Source organism: Cetorhinus maximus, chromosome 31, assembly GCF_964194155.1.
Source record: "Cetorhinus maximus chromosome 31, sCetMax3.hap1.1, whole genome shotgun sequence".
In the NCBI taxonomy this organism is placed as follows: domain Eukaryota; kingdom Metazoa; phylum Chordata; class Chondrichthyes; order Lamniformes; family Cetorhinidae; genus Cetorhinus; species Cetorhinus maximus.
In genome coordinates, this window is record NC_135909.1 from 11497860 (window position 1) to 11510834 (window position 12975).

Consider the following 12975-nt stretch of genomic DNA (forward strand, 5'->3'; position numbering starts at 1 on the left):
TCATCGTATCGAGGAACAGATGATAACTATTGCTTGTTACAAAATACATATAAGAAAAGGTCATCTCCACTCTCGTAGTATTTCTAAAACTGCCCCTTTCCAAATAATATGAACAAATCTTCTCTATTGTCTCTGATCTGTCAACTTCACTAAATCAGAATGTGCTGCCATCTCCTGGCCGCAACACAGCGGTAGAAATTCACATTGTCGGTGTCGCGGGAACAGGTCAATGTGAGGAATTCGTGATGTGATGTGATGGGGCAGACAAAGAAATGCAAATATGAAATACAATTTAGAAAACATGATTAATTAATTTATTCCCATTGAATCGGCAGCAGTTACAGGCCAACTATCGCCTGAAGCAACTGAGACGATTAGATAAACTGCATTTAAAGGAAGTCTAGATAAGTATAGGAGGGAGAATGAATTCCAGGGATAAACAGAGAATGTTACATGAAGTATTCTAGGCGGAGGATCTTGTCGGGCAGTTTACCTGTTAGAACAAATGGTCCAGTTTCAGTGAGGTATGTTCTGGGTTGAATGAATCCAGATTTGCAAAGTGTCTCAGGGACTGACAGACATGAATTGAATCCCACACTCAAACTGCGAGTAAAAGACAGAGAGATCCAGAATGAATCATTAACTCAGGCCTGGCATCAGTGACTGACTGATACACATTGAATCGCACACTCTCACGGTGTACAAGAGACCGAGCGTTACAGAATGATTCATACACACAGGCACATCATCAGAAACTGACAGATCCCCGATAGAGTGAACCTCACACCCGTACAAGTGGAAAAGTTACAACAGAGAAGGAGACCATTCGGCCTGTTGTCTGTCCTGAGATTCTTCAACAGGAACTCAGCTATCCCAGTCCCCAGCCCTGTCTCCATAGCCATGTAAACGTTTCTCTTCAGGCAGTTGTCCAGTTCCACTATGAAAGCACCGATTTTAACCTGCCTCTCCCACTTGCCCCAGACAGGGCATTCCCGTTCCTTACCACCCACCATGGAAAATGAATCCTCATGTTCCCATTGATTCGTTTAAAGCCGGTGCCTTGCACAAAGAGAAACTGTTCCTCACTGTCTAATCTGTCTCAATCTGTCGCGGCCTCGTCGCCCTGTATTCCCGACCGTCAGGCATGGTTTCTCAGTCTGACCCCATCCCTGCAACATCGGAAAACTTCTTGGCCGACCCCTGCTCTTTGTTCGCATGTTCCATCAAATTACTCGATAATTCGGGATGAAGAACTTCCTTAAAGAATCAGTCATTGGTTTAAATGAAAGGACTGAGTGGTGATTTAATTTCTGGAACTAAGAAGCTCCTGGAGGGAGCTCAAGGGTCAACGAGAGTTACAGAGAGCAGAAAAATTCAGGGGATTGGTGAGGAGAGAGAGTGAGCAATAGGGGCTGAGTTTACGATCCCCATTTCTACAAGACAAGTGGGCCTAACATAAAATTTGAGCTAAGCCGATCAAGGGTGATATCAGGAAGATCCTTCACACAAAGGACCGTGCAAATCTGCAACCCTCTCCAGCAAAATGCTTTTGAACCTGGAGGTCAAACTGAACATTTAGAAACTGCATCTGATAGTTTTTGTTTGTTCAGTAGGTATTTTAAGAGTTACAAAAACACGGTGGATGGGTGAAGTTCAAATACAGACCAGTCATGAGCTGAACAGGATTGAATGGAGGACAGTCTCCGTCCGTTCCTATATTCACATCTTCCTGGACTAAACAAATCATCACACTTTTTTTTTGACAAAGTTAATTTCTCCTTCCCATCTTCATAACGAAAAACGAAACCTGGAGGGAACTGAAACGAGGCTCATTCCTTTGTTGAGAACATTTTCCTCTCACGATTAACGATTTCCTGTTGAACACTAGAACCCTATCCACCAGTCAGTTACCAGTAACTACTGCTGATACACAGAGAATCCTGACACCCCTGCATTCTCTATATTTCCCCAGCTGCAAATTCTTCCATCAGTTTTGGGGAATATTAACCATGAAAAATCAGTCCGATGATGATTTTGTTAACAATAACCAAATCCAATCAACCGGGCTTTTCCCTCTCTGTTAAACCTCTTTCTCGGTGGCTGCATATCTTACTGATTGGACACAGGAGTTGATCTTTCATCAGTCCAGTGGCGGACAGACCAACTGAATATTAGAGCAATTTCTGATATGGTTAAATTTCAAATGTCGTTCATGAAGTTTGTGTTCCTATTGGATCGATTCCTCTGGGAAGCCGGAAGGGGTTTGTTTTTGCTACCAAATGATTGTCTGTTCCAGTCTTTCAGCGGTGGGTTTTCACACTGTGCATAGACATTTTGGACATGGTGTTGAAACTATATTTCCATCATTAAACACCAGACTGAATATTCAGGGCCTGTGCCAACAGCTCATGGATGCCAAAGTACATGAGTCGATTTGTTAAATGCCGTAGATAAAATCAAAATACTGCAGCTGCTGCAAAACTGAAACAAAACATAGGAAATGCTGGAAAATCTCAGCAGGTCTAGCAGCATCTGTGGAGAGAGAAGCAGAGTTAATGTTTCAGGTCCGTGTGACACTTCTTCCGAGCTGAAGAGAAGCGCAAACGTGATGACATTTATATTGTATCAGGTGGTTGGGGGCAGAGTGGGGGTGGGGGGTGGAGTGCGGAGGAAGTGAAGCTGGATAGAAGGTCAGCGATAGTGGGGACAAATGACAGCTTGACAAAGGTGTCATGAATTAAAGGACGAAGAGAGTTTAAATGGCAGTGATAAGGGCTAAGAAAAAAGGTGTTGATAGTGGTGTAAAGGAAAGAAAGCAGAATGTGATCATGGGAAACAAGGGTAGCATTGTGTGAAAGAACAACATGGAACACGTAACAGGTGACCCTTTGGGGGATGAGGTAGGGATGGGGGCGGTGGTGAGGAACAAAAAAATGAGAAAATGGGACAGAAGGGGGGTAAAAAGCGTATTAAACTGTGGATAAATGAATAAAACTAAAACTAAGTGGATAAAAAGTTTTTAAAAATAATTTAGTAAAAAAGGGGACTAAAACGGGGGTGCGGATAAAGGGGAGAGTTCCTGGTCTGAAGTTGTTGAACTCAAGTTAAGTCCAGAAAGCTGTAAAGTGCCTAATCGCAAGATGAGTTGCTGTTCCTCCAGTTTGCATTGGGCCTCACTGAAAAATTGCAGCAGGCCAAGGAGGGACATGTGGGCATGAGAGCAGGGTGGTTTGTTGAAATGGCAAGCGACAGACATGTCTGGGTCATGCTTGCAGGCAGACAAAAGGTGTTCCACAAAGCAGTGTCACAGTTTGGGTTTGATGCCCCAAGTGTAGACGAGGCCGCATTGGGAGCAACAAGTGCAGTCGACCAAATTGGAAGAGGAGCAAGTGAAGCCCTGCTACACCTGAAAGGACTGTTCTGGCCATTCGACGGTGAGGAGGGAGGAGGTAAAGGGGCAATTGTTGCACCGTCTTCGATTGCATGGGAAGGTGCCAAGGGATGGGGATGAGGTGTTGGGAGTGATGGAGGAGTGATCCAGGTTGTCCCTGAGGGAACGCTCCCTCTGGGATGCTGACAGGTTGGGGGGGTGGTGGTCGGGGAGGATGAGGGGAAGGTGGTGGCATCATGATTGAGTTGGACGAAATGGCCGAGGATGATCCTTTGAATATGGAGGTTGGTGGGGTGGAAGTGAAGACAAGGGGGACCTTATCGTGGTTGTGCGAGGGAGAGGAAGGTGTGAGGAGAGAGGCGCGGGAAATGGGAGGGACATGGTTGAGGGCACTGCCAACCACAGCGGGTGGGAAACCTGGGTTAAGGAAGAAGGAAGTCATGTCAGAAGCGCGGTTTTGGAAAGTTGCATCATCGGGACACATGCGAAGGCGCTGAAAGAACTGAGAGAATGGGATGGAGCCCTTACAGGAAGCGGGGTGTGAGGAGCTGTAGTCAAGGTAGCTGTGGGGGTCGGTGAGCTTGTATTGAATATTGGTGGACAGCCTATTACAAGAAATGAAGGCAGAGAGGTCAAGGTAGGGAAGGGAAGTGTTGCAGATGGACGATGTGAAGGTGATGGAGGGGTGGAAATTGGAAGCAAATTTGATATATTTTTTCCAGATCCGGACAGAGCATGAAGAGTCACCGAAGTGAGTTCACCAGAGTTTGTTGGAAGTTTATCAGCATTAATGTACCCACTCAATGCATTTACGCGCTGATTGCCATTACCTCAGTCCTAGAGACTTTCTTAAGTTTAAACACAGCCTGAGAGTCCTACAGTTTGATTTTGATTTGGCCGGATCAGGGTGCGTTGTCCAAGAGGTTTTTCAAACTTCTTTGCGTTCGAGATGGTGACATTTATTTAAATCAGGAGCATGTTTAAGAGCCCGGGAAATCATTGCAGACAGTATATCACTGCAACGCACGTGAAGAAAATGAACGCAAATGTTAAATAAAGTTTGTCCATGTAATGGGAATCTGGATTGATCCTGATGCTGAAATCAGTCGGTTTCAATCGTGCCTGAATGAACATAGAAACCGACAGAACTGGAGTCCCGCAGTTTAATTTGATTTTATCCACACTTTAACTGTATTGTGGTATTTACACTGAGACGAGTTTGAGCCTTTTCTTGTGTTTGAGCAATCCGGTTCAGAGGGAATTAACAATCAGGGATTTGAGCAGGAATGAAATAAATTACTCAGCAGAATGTGACTCAGGGGAACAGTAGGACAGTAAATGTTGGAGTTGGAGTATCTTTGGACAGAAGCTGTCGGAGTGTCTCCGGCAGCATCTGCGGCGAGTGAAACAGAGCCTCCCGGAACTGGCGAAGAAGTCACATTGGAATCGAAACGTTCGCCCTGTTCCAGGTCTGGCAGCATCAGTGGAGAGAGGGACAGAGTTAATGTTTGATTCTTCGCGAGAGATACTGCCAGACCTGATTCCAGAGAGCGGGGCCGGGAAATTATTCTGAATGTTGCTGCTCAAACAGCGAATTGTTGATATGTGACATCGAATTGTTATTTACCGAATGCAAAAGTTCGGAGTAAAGGTCACAAATTTCAAACGTTGACTTTGTTTTATTCTCTCCACAGATGTTACCTGATGGGCTGAGTGTTTCCAGCATTTTATTTATATTTTTGACGTGAATAACCGAGTCCGCGCTGGATCATTCTTTAATGGTTTCTCACAAATCCAGTATCATTATTTTATCGGCTTCTCCGCTAACTTTCACTCTTTGTATTTGGGCCTCTTCCCCTCCACAGTTTGCAGCATCACACCAATTAAAACAAAACAAAACAAAACACGATCGTCCGTGGCCTCAATCAGATTATGATTCAACCCGTCCTTGTGGCTGGGTTGGTGGGAAAAACGGGAGCGCTTTTGACTGTAGAGTAGAAGATTCCGTGTTCAAATCACGGAGTTTTACTGAAATCCTGAATTTTAGATCTAGAAAATGATCATTTTTGGGGATATTGACGAAATGATGCGTTTCAAAAGCATGATGAAAGTCATCTTTTCCAGCTGCTTGCGAAATACACACTCAGTTTTTATTTTGCACAGTTTTATATCAATGTTTCAGGGATGTGGTGTGTCTATTGTTTCTGCAATTGCTCTGTTACCCAGTATCAGAATTTAAACACAAACTGTCCATCATGGAGTTTAAAACCACAACCGCCTCCGACTATGCAGTCGTTTCATTCAGTTGCTGGATGAGAGCGCGGTGTTAATAACATAACAATCTTTTACTTTATTAATATTTATTATACTAACAATTTATTATTATTACAATCACGCATTGTTAATTTTCCAATATATCAAGAGATTCAAACTCGTCCTGTTAAAGCAGAATGACAGTGAGTTCAGAAAGAAATGTTTACAAACAACAGCAATTTCTTTCTGCTCACTGTGCACACACATAGCGACTTGTATTAAACGGCAGGAGCGGAAATCGCAGTCCGCAATCTTCACGTTCACGTTGACCTGAATTTCAGTTTTGGGGGTAAAGATGTTTTTGTGGAAACTGAAGTCGCTTTTCCTGTGAATGAAGCCGGTTAAAGAGCCCGGGCCGGCCTGAGAGTCCCCGAGCCCGGGGCCAGCGGCAGCCTGGGGAGAAGACACGTCCCAGAGAAAGGAAATAAGATTTGAAAGAGCGAGATTTGCGGGCGGGGCGGGGGCGGGGGCGGGAGTTCGGGGGAGAGAGGGAGGGAGATCCAAGGAGGGAGAGGGGGAGGGGGGAACAGCTTAGAAGGAGGCGAGGGAGAGAACTAGGGAGGAAGAGAGGGACGGAGCTTGAAGAAGAGAGGCAGCGGTAGGAGGACCTGGAATTTTTCCACCTCAGGAACACCTAAAACCTCACGGCCAGTGGTGCGGGAGCGGAGGTGTGTTTTGGTAAGTGAGATTGCTGCTTGAATGTGCACAGCAACATCCCACCGCAGCAACCTGATCAATGGCTGTATAATCTGTTTCAGAGATTCCGATGGATTAATATTGATCCCAGGACTCCGGGTAAGAACCCGCTTCTCTTGTTGTAACTAGTCTGGTTGGATTGTTCACATCCGTCCGAGAGGGGAAGATGGGGTTTCGGTTTCCACTGTGGTTTGTAGCTGGATATAGTGAAATATCTTAATCACCCCTCTGTGGGGTATTACACAATATTGCGATACATACTTTCCTCTTCTAGAAGTTCAAGCAGCTGGAAACACTGAAGTCGTGGCTCTATCTTTACTAAATCACGCGACCTGTGATAATAAATCATAAACTCTTCCAGTCAGTGGAGATGTAATATGGACACCAAAAATACGCACACACCACAGCAGATGTTGTTTTATTTCCCTCAGGGAGAGTCGATTGAAGAGTTATCCTTCCTTTGTCACTTTGAGTTTCTCAGTATTGTAATGCTGCCTCATTCATTCCTGGGAACATGTGGTAATCAGAGATCATCACTCCCTCCCTGCCTGAATCCGGCTGAGACAAGTGTTATCATTAAGTCCAGTCAACACCTGACCCCTTATCAGATCCGATATTTGATCCAAAGATAATATTTTCTGTTATCTACACTGGGAATTGAAATTCCTGCTACACTCTGTCTCCCATCTCTTTCAACTGTGGGTGTCTGTGTCTCATTTTCTGTAACACCTCTTCAATTAACGACCTATTTCTGTTTTTCCTTACAGAGGAAAATCTCTTCTCCCTCTTTTACTTTGCTGTGAGTTATGATTCAGTCAGTTGCTCTCTTGCTTTTTACAATCAGGGGTCTGTGAGTTCAAAACTCACTTCAGAATCCTGAGCACAAATTCAGACTGACCCTCGAGTGCAGTAATCAATGAATGCTGCACTGTTAGTGGTGCCAGCTTTTAGATGATAAGGTAAACTGAGGTGCCACCTGCCTTCTCAGGTAAAATATACCCTGCACAATTATGGAGAGGGGCGGGGGAGTTATTACATGGTGTCGGAGCCATTTGTCCCTCCATTAACATCACTTCAAAACAGATTCCATTGTCTTTATCACATTGCTGTTCCTGGAAGCTGGCTGTGTGCAAATCCTTTAACAAATTGTTCAAAAGGGTTGTGATTGGAATCCTGTGAGTAAAAGTGAAGCGAATATTCAAAATTCTGCCGAGAGAGCTTCATTGGGCAGCAGAGAAATCAGGTGAAAAATTCGAGTAAATCGACACCAGAGATCAAGTCACCTTCAAAACTGGATCAACTCTTGCGAAGATCAATGATTAAAAGGTCCGAGCATCATCAGTTCATTGACCAGAGACACTCACAGAGTGTTTTGCACAATGCGACTCTAATGCGACCTGAAGGAACGAAACCTTCCCAGTTCATGGTGATATTGGGGATGGAATTCCATATTCTGAACAATGGATTAAGAATGAATAATAATATCTGTCCAAATAATGATTTACTGTGTCTTTGACGTGATGCTGTTTCCGCTCTGCTGACACTCTTGTCCTTCTCGATGGTCCATGTAGCAGGGAGGACGCTGTTGTTCAAATTAGCATGATGAATTACTGCAGGGTGTCGTATGGATCGGACCTACAGCAGCTAATACGAGAAACTCCACCAAATGCTTCCGCAGAAGAGATTTGTCTCATTTTCTTTTTCTATTCAAGTCATCATGGAGTGACTGAGAACAAGGGAAGGCCACTCGGACCATGGGCTGAAATGGGCCAAGAACGGGGAAATCCTCGGCTGGTGTATTTTTCAGCACTTACTGCTTGTGTCCGTGTGTGAATAAAAGCGATTAGAGAGGTTGGTTGCAGATTGAATTGTTTACTGGAAGTAAGAAGCTAATGCAAATTTACTGTAAGGGAAAATTAAGCTATTTTTTTTTCGATCGCAGCCAGTTGTTTCCTTTTGGTGTGAATGAGAACAAAACTAGCAGAAAAAGGTCTCGATCCATGGGTTATGGGTCCAGCACGCTTTCGCAGCGCTACTTTGCTACAAAAACGGACTCCTTCCTGCCTCGTAGTGTTACATGCTAAACAGGCAAACGTTCACTTACTCGGTACTTATTTTAATCAAGAGCACACGTGTTGGGAAGCTCACCCTGGCTGCGCAATTGCGCTTCACACAACTCCGAATGCAGCAGAGAAAGACACAGAAAAGCAGTTAGAGATTATCAGGACACACGCAGTGACAGACAGGAAAAAGTTACGCAAACCAGCAAGATACTCAAATGGAGAGACTGATCATTTATGAAAAAGTATTTTCCGTTGTATGGAACCTCCCCTTTTTTAGGTGTTTGGCAGACCTCAGGCTTAAAGGCTGATCTCGGCCAGTCGAATTCCGAAGATCACTCCATCAAATGCCAACAAGTGATGATCGACCCCTCGGGACCAGTTGCCAGTTTAGGCTCGACTCACTGTGGTTCAGAACAGCCAAGATGACCACAGATCCAGTAACTCGCTCTCAACAACCACACATTATGGAAATGAGGAGGAAGCAGCACAGCAACCGCTGGCTCGTGACGCGGGGGCGATCATGTTCCAGACACCGCAGCCAGGCCGAGTGGGGAGGGTGGGGGTGGATGGTACTGGTGCTGTTTGGGGGAAGCGGTGGGGCGGGGGGCGCGGAGGATGGAAGCCATGGCGCAGAGTGATGAGTGCGCAAACAGCCGACTTTAAAGCTCACAGAAAAGCGGTGTCTGGAGCTGCCCCTAGAGACAAGTTATGGGCTGTCAGTAAAAAAAAAGAACTGCTATAATGAAGGTGCAAAATCAGGAACAGTAAATGCTGGGAACATTTAGCAGGTCCAAAGCAGCTGTGGGGAGAGCGCAATGGATTAGTGGCCCATCTGCTGCATTAACGCAGTCAGGATGGCCGAGCGGTCTAAGGCGCTGCGTTTAGGTCGCAGTCTCCTCTGGAGGCGTGGTTTCGAATCCCACTCCTGACAATAATTTTTCTCTCAGCACCTTCCAAACTCGTGACCTCCACCACCTGGAAGGAAAAGGGCAGCAGATGCATGAGAACACCCCCAGCAGCAAGCTCCCCTTCTGAGCCACTAACCATCCTGACTTGGAACAGTATCGCTGTCCCTTCACTGTCGCTGGGGCAAAATCCTGGAAATCCCTCCTTAACAGCTCTGTGGGTGTACCTACACAACATGGACTGCAGCGGTTCAATAAGGCAGCTCATCGCCAGCTTCTCAAGGGCAATTTCGGCTAGGGCAATAAATGCTGACCGAGCCATCGACGCCCACATCCCGTGAAAGAATAAAACAAAAAGTCTTGGACACCGGAACACTGCTCAGAAAGTTCACTGATACCAGAGCAAAATAGTGCGAATACTGAAAATCAGAAATAATAACAAACAGAAAATGCTGGAAATACACAACAATTAAACAGCATCTGTGGAGAGAAAAACAGAACTAGCAATTCAGGTCTGTGATATGATCATTTCTTTCTCTTTCAATCATTCAGCTGATAAACAGCAAGGAAGCCAATCACCAGTCAATAACCCCTCACCTTTCTACGGCACCTTTCTATGCAAGTGCACGAGGCACAACACTTGCCTTTGTACCTCAATACCCAAGGCCTCAAATACTCCTTCCAAGTGAAACAGTGATACACTTGTTCTTCTTTCAGTTTAATGTGCTGCATTTGCTGCCGCAATATGTTTTCATCTGCTTCAGGTGGGTGAGCGCTTTGAGGAATCGCCGTTCAATTCGCAAGCCTGACTCTGAGCTTCCTGTCACTTGTCATTTCAATTCTCCACCTTGCTCCCACTCTGACCTTTCTGTCCTTGGTCTGCTGCAGTGTTCCAGGGTGAAGAATAATATAAGCTCGAGGAAGAACACCTCACCCTGCACATTTCCGGCCTCAACATCGAGTTCAATAATTTTAGATTGTAAACTCAGCCTCCCTCTTGTTTCATTTGTTTCTTTCAGGTTTTTTTTCAATTTTAGTTTCTGATTTAACCGCCGAACTTTGGTGAGGCAGTAGCGTAGTGGAATTGCTGTTGTACTGATATTCCAAAATAATGCTGGGTTCGAATCCTGCAACAGCATACAATGGAATTTGGATTCAGTAGAATTCAAAAATACAAAGCCTAATGATGACCATGAAATAAATACAGAATTACCCAGAAAAACTCAGCAGGTCTGGCAGCATCGGCAGAGAAGAAATCAGTCAACATTTCGAGTCCTCGTGACCCTTCAGCAGAACTGGTCCAGTTCTGCCGAAGGGTCATGAGGACTCGAAACGTTGACTGATTTCTTCTCCGCCGATGCTGCCAGACCTGCTGAGTTTTTCCGGCTAATTCTGTTTTTGTTTTGGATTTCCAGCATCTGCAGTAGCATTTAGCTTTTTGTTTTTAACCATGAAATAAATGTCTGTTGTTCGCCAAGGGAAGGAAATCTATCGACCTGGTCCAGCTGCATGTGATCCCAGACCCCCAGCAATGTGGTTGACTCTTCAAACACCTTCTCCACTCAGCTGTAACAAGGTCTTACAAAGAGAAGAAGAAGGAAACGAAACCCGCCATCGATCTTGACAACGGCAATTGCAGCCCTCTGTTCAACCCTGGGAAGTCCTCCTTACTAACAGCGGGGGAGCTGTGTGATAGACTATTTTAGCAACAGCGTGTCTGACATCGTCACGGACTCATAGCTTGCAGATAACGTCCCAGACTCCACCATCACCATCAATGGGTATGTCCTGTCCAACCGGCAGAACAGACCGAGCAGAGGTAGCACAATGGTATACATTTGGGAGGGCTACAAGAGCAGGTTAGAGGCTAGGAATCTACAAGGATGGAGCACTCCGCACTTGCCTGGATGAGTACAACTCCTTCAACTCTCAAGAAGCTGGACACCATCCGCTTCATTGGCAGCACATCCACAAACATTCACTCCCTCCACCATCGGTGCACAGTAGCAGCAGTGTGTAGCATCTACAAGATGCACTGTAGGAATTCAACAAAGCACCTGCTACGACCTAGAAGGACAAGGGCATTAGATAGGTGGGAACACCTAGAAATTTCCATTCAAGCTACTTCACTCACCATCCTGACTTGGAAATATATCGACATTCTGTCGCTGGGTCAAAATCCTGGGACTCCCTTCCTAACAGCACTGTGAGTGTACCTACATTACATGGGTTGCAGCAGCTAAAAAAGGGAACACACCACCAGCTTCTTAAGGGCAACTAGGGAGGGGGAAGAAATGCTGGCCCAGCCAGCGAAACCCTCATCCCGTGTATGAATAAAAATACATACATTGCACTTGGAAGCCTGCTCTCTAGCCATTCTCACCTCATCTGGACCCACCTTTTGTTTCTTTGCCTGTTCGAGTAAATCTCCCTTTGGCTTTGGCACCGTGAAACCTTTTTAAATTTAATCTCCCTGGGCTCCCACACCATTACAGATCTTCACTTGTCTTCAACCTATTCCCAAAACTGGGACTCGTTCACTTGCTCAAAACCTCTTACATTTCTATCTTCCCTCAGTTCAGATGAAGTGTCATCAACCTTAAACATTAATTCGTTTAAACTCCACAGATGCTGCTGAATATTTCCAGCATTTTCCGTTTTTATATTAAAGTGTACTCCTTGACTGATAACACATACCTTTTAAGGAGAGCGCGAATTATCTGGAACTGGTAACAAACCACTTTTAAACAGACAGAGTCATATTTGCACAGCTTCGATTCCCTGACAAAAGACAACATTTTACGGATTCCATTCTGTGCCCACGGGATCAATTCCCATGCCGGATTCCCACACCCTTCCTGCTCTACAGGATGTAGGACTGATTTCTATCCATGAAACATAGAATAATAAAGGACAGAAGGAGCTCATCCCGCCTGTGGTGGGTATTTGGTTGAGTGATATAATTACTCTTAGATCCGTGCCCTGTCCCCATAGTCCTGTATTTCCTTCCTTCAAGATTTTTTTTCTCCAATTCTCTTTATAAAGTTAATAATGAATCTGCTTCCACCACCCTCCCAGGTAGCTTCCATTTCACAAAAACCCACTCTGTAAAATATATTCTCCTCACCCCGCTCCTGGTTCTTTTCACAATCAGCTTCAAACTGTGTCCTCTGGTTAGCGACCCTCCTGTCAGTGGAAACAGTTTCTCCTTATTTACTCTACCAAATTGGTCATCGTTTTGAACACCTCATGGCAGATGTTTTTTCGATGCAAAGCAATTGGAGACAATACAGGCGAATCTTTAAGAAGATTGAAGCTGAATGCGAATTTATCCAAATTCGAGCGATTTCAGCAACAGCCCCGTGATTTAATAAAACTCCCCAAAGTGCTTCAATGGAGCTTTATCAAGCAACATTCGACACCAAGTCACATATTTGTACAACTGAACGAAGCCTTAGTAAAATTGACAGATTTTAAGAGGGTGTTAAGGGGGAGGGTGAAGTGAGGATGATTCTAGAAGGAATTGCAGAGCTAATGACTCAGGCAACTGAAGACGTGGCCGCCAATGATGAAAAAATGAAAAGTTTAAAGGATCAAGAGGTCAGAG

General features: G+C 45.0%; 1 long non-coding RNA gene and 1 other non-coding gene across 2 annotated transcripts in view; both read left to right on the forward strand.

Moving 5' to 3' along the window:
• LOC144670421 (uncharacterized) overlaps nt 1–12975 on the forward strand; it is a 918626-nt gene that overhangs the window by 396291 nt on the left and 509360 nt on the right. The window lies entirely within an intron of this gene.
• On the forward strand, nt 9312–9394 carry trnal-uag (transfer RNA leucine (anticodon UAG)). The gene has a single exon. It is a non-coding gene; the product is annotated as a tRNA-Leu (tRNA).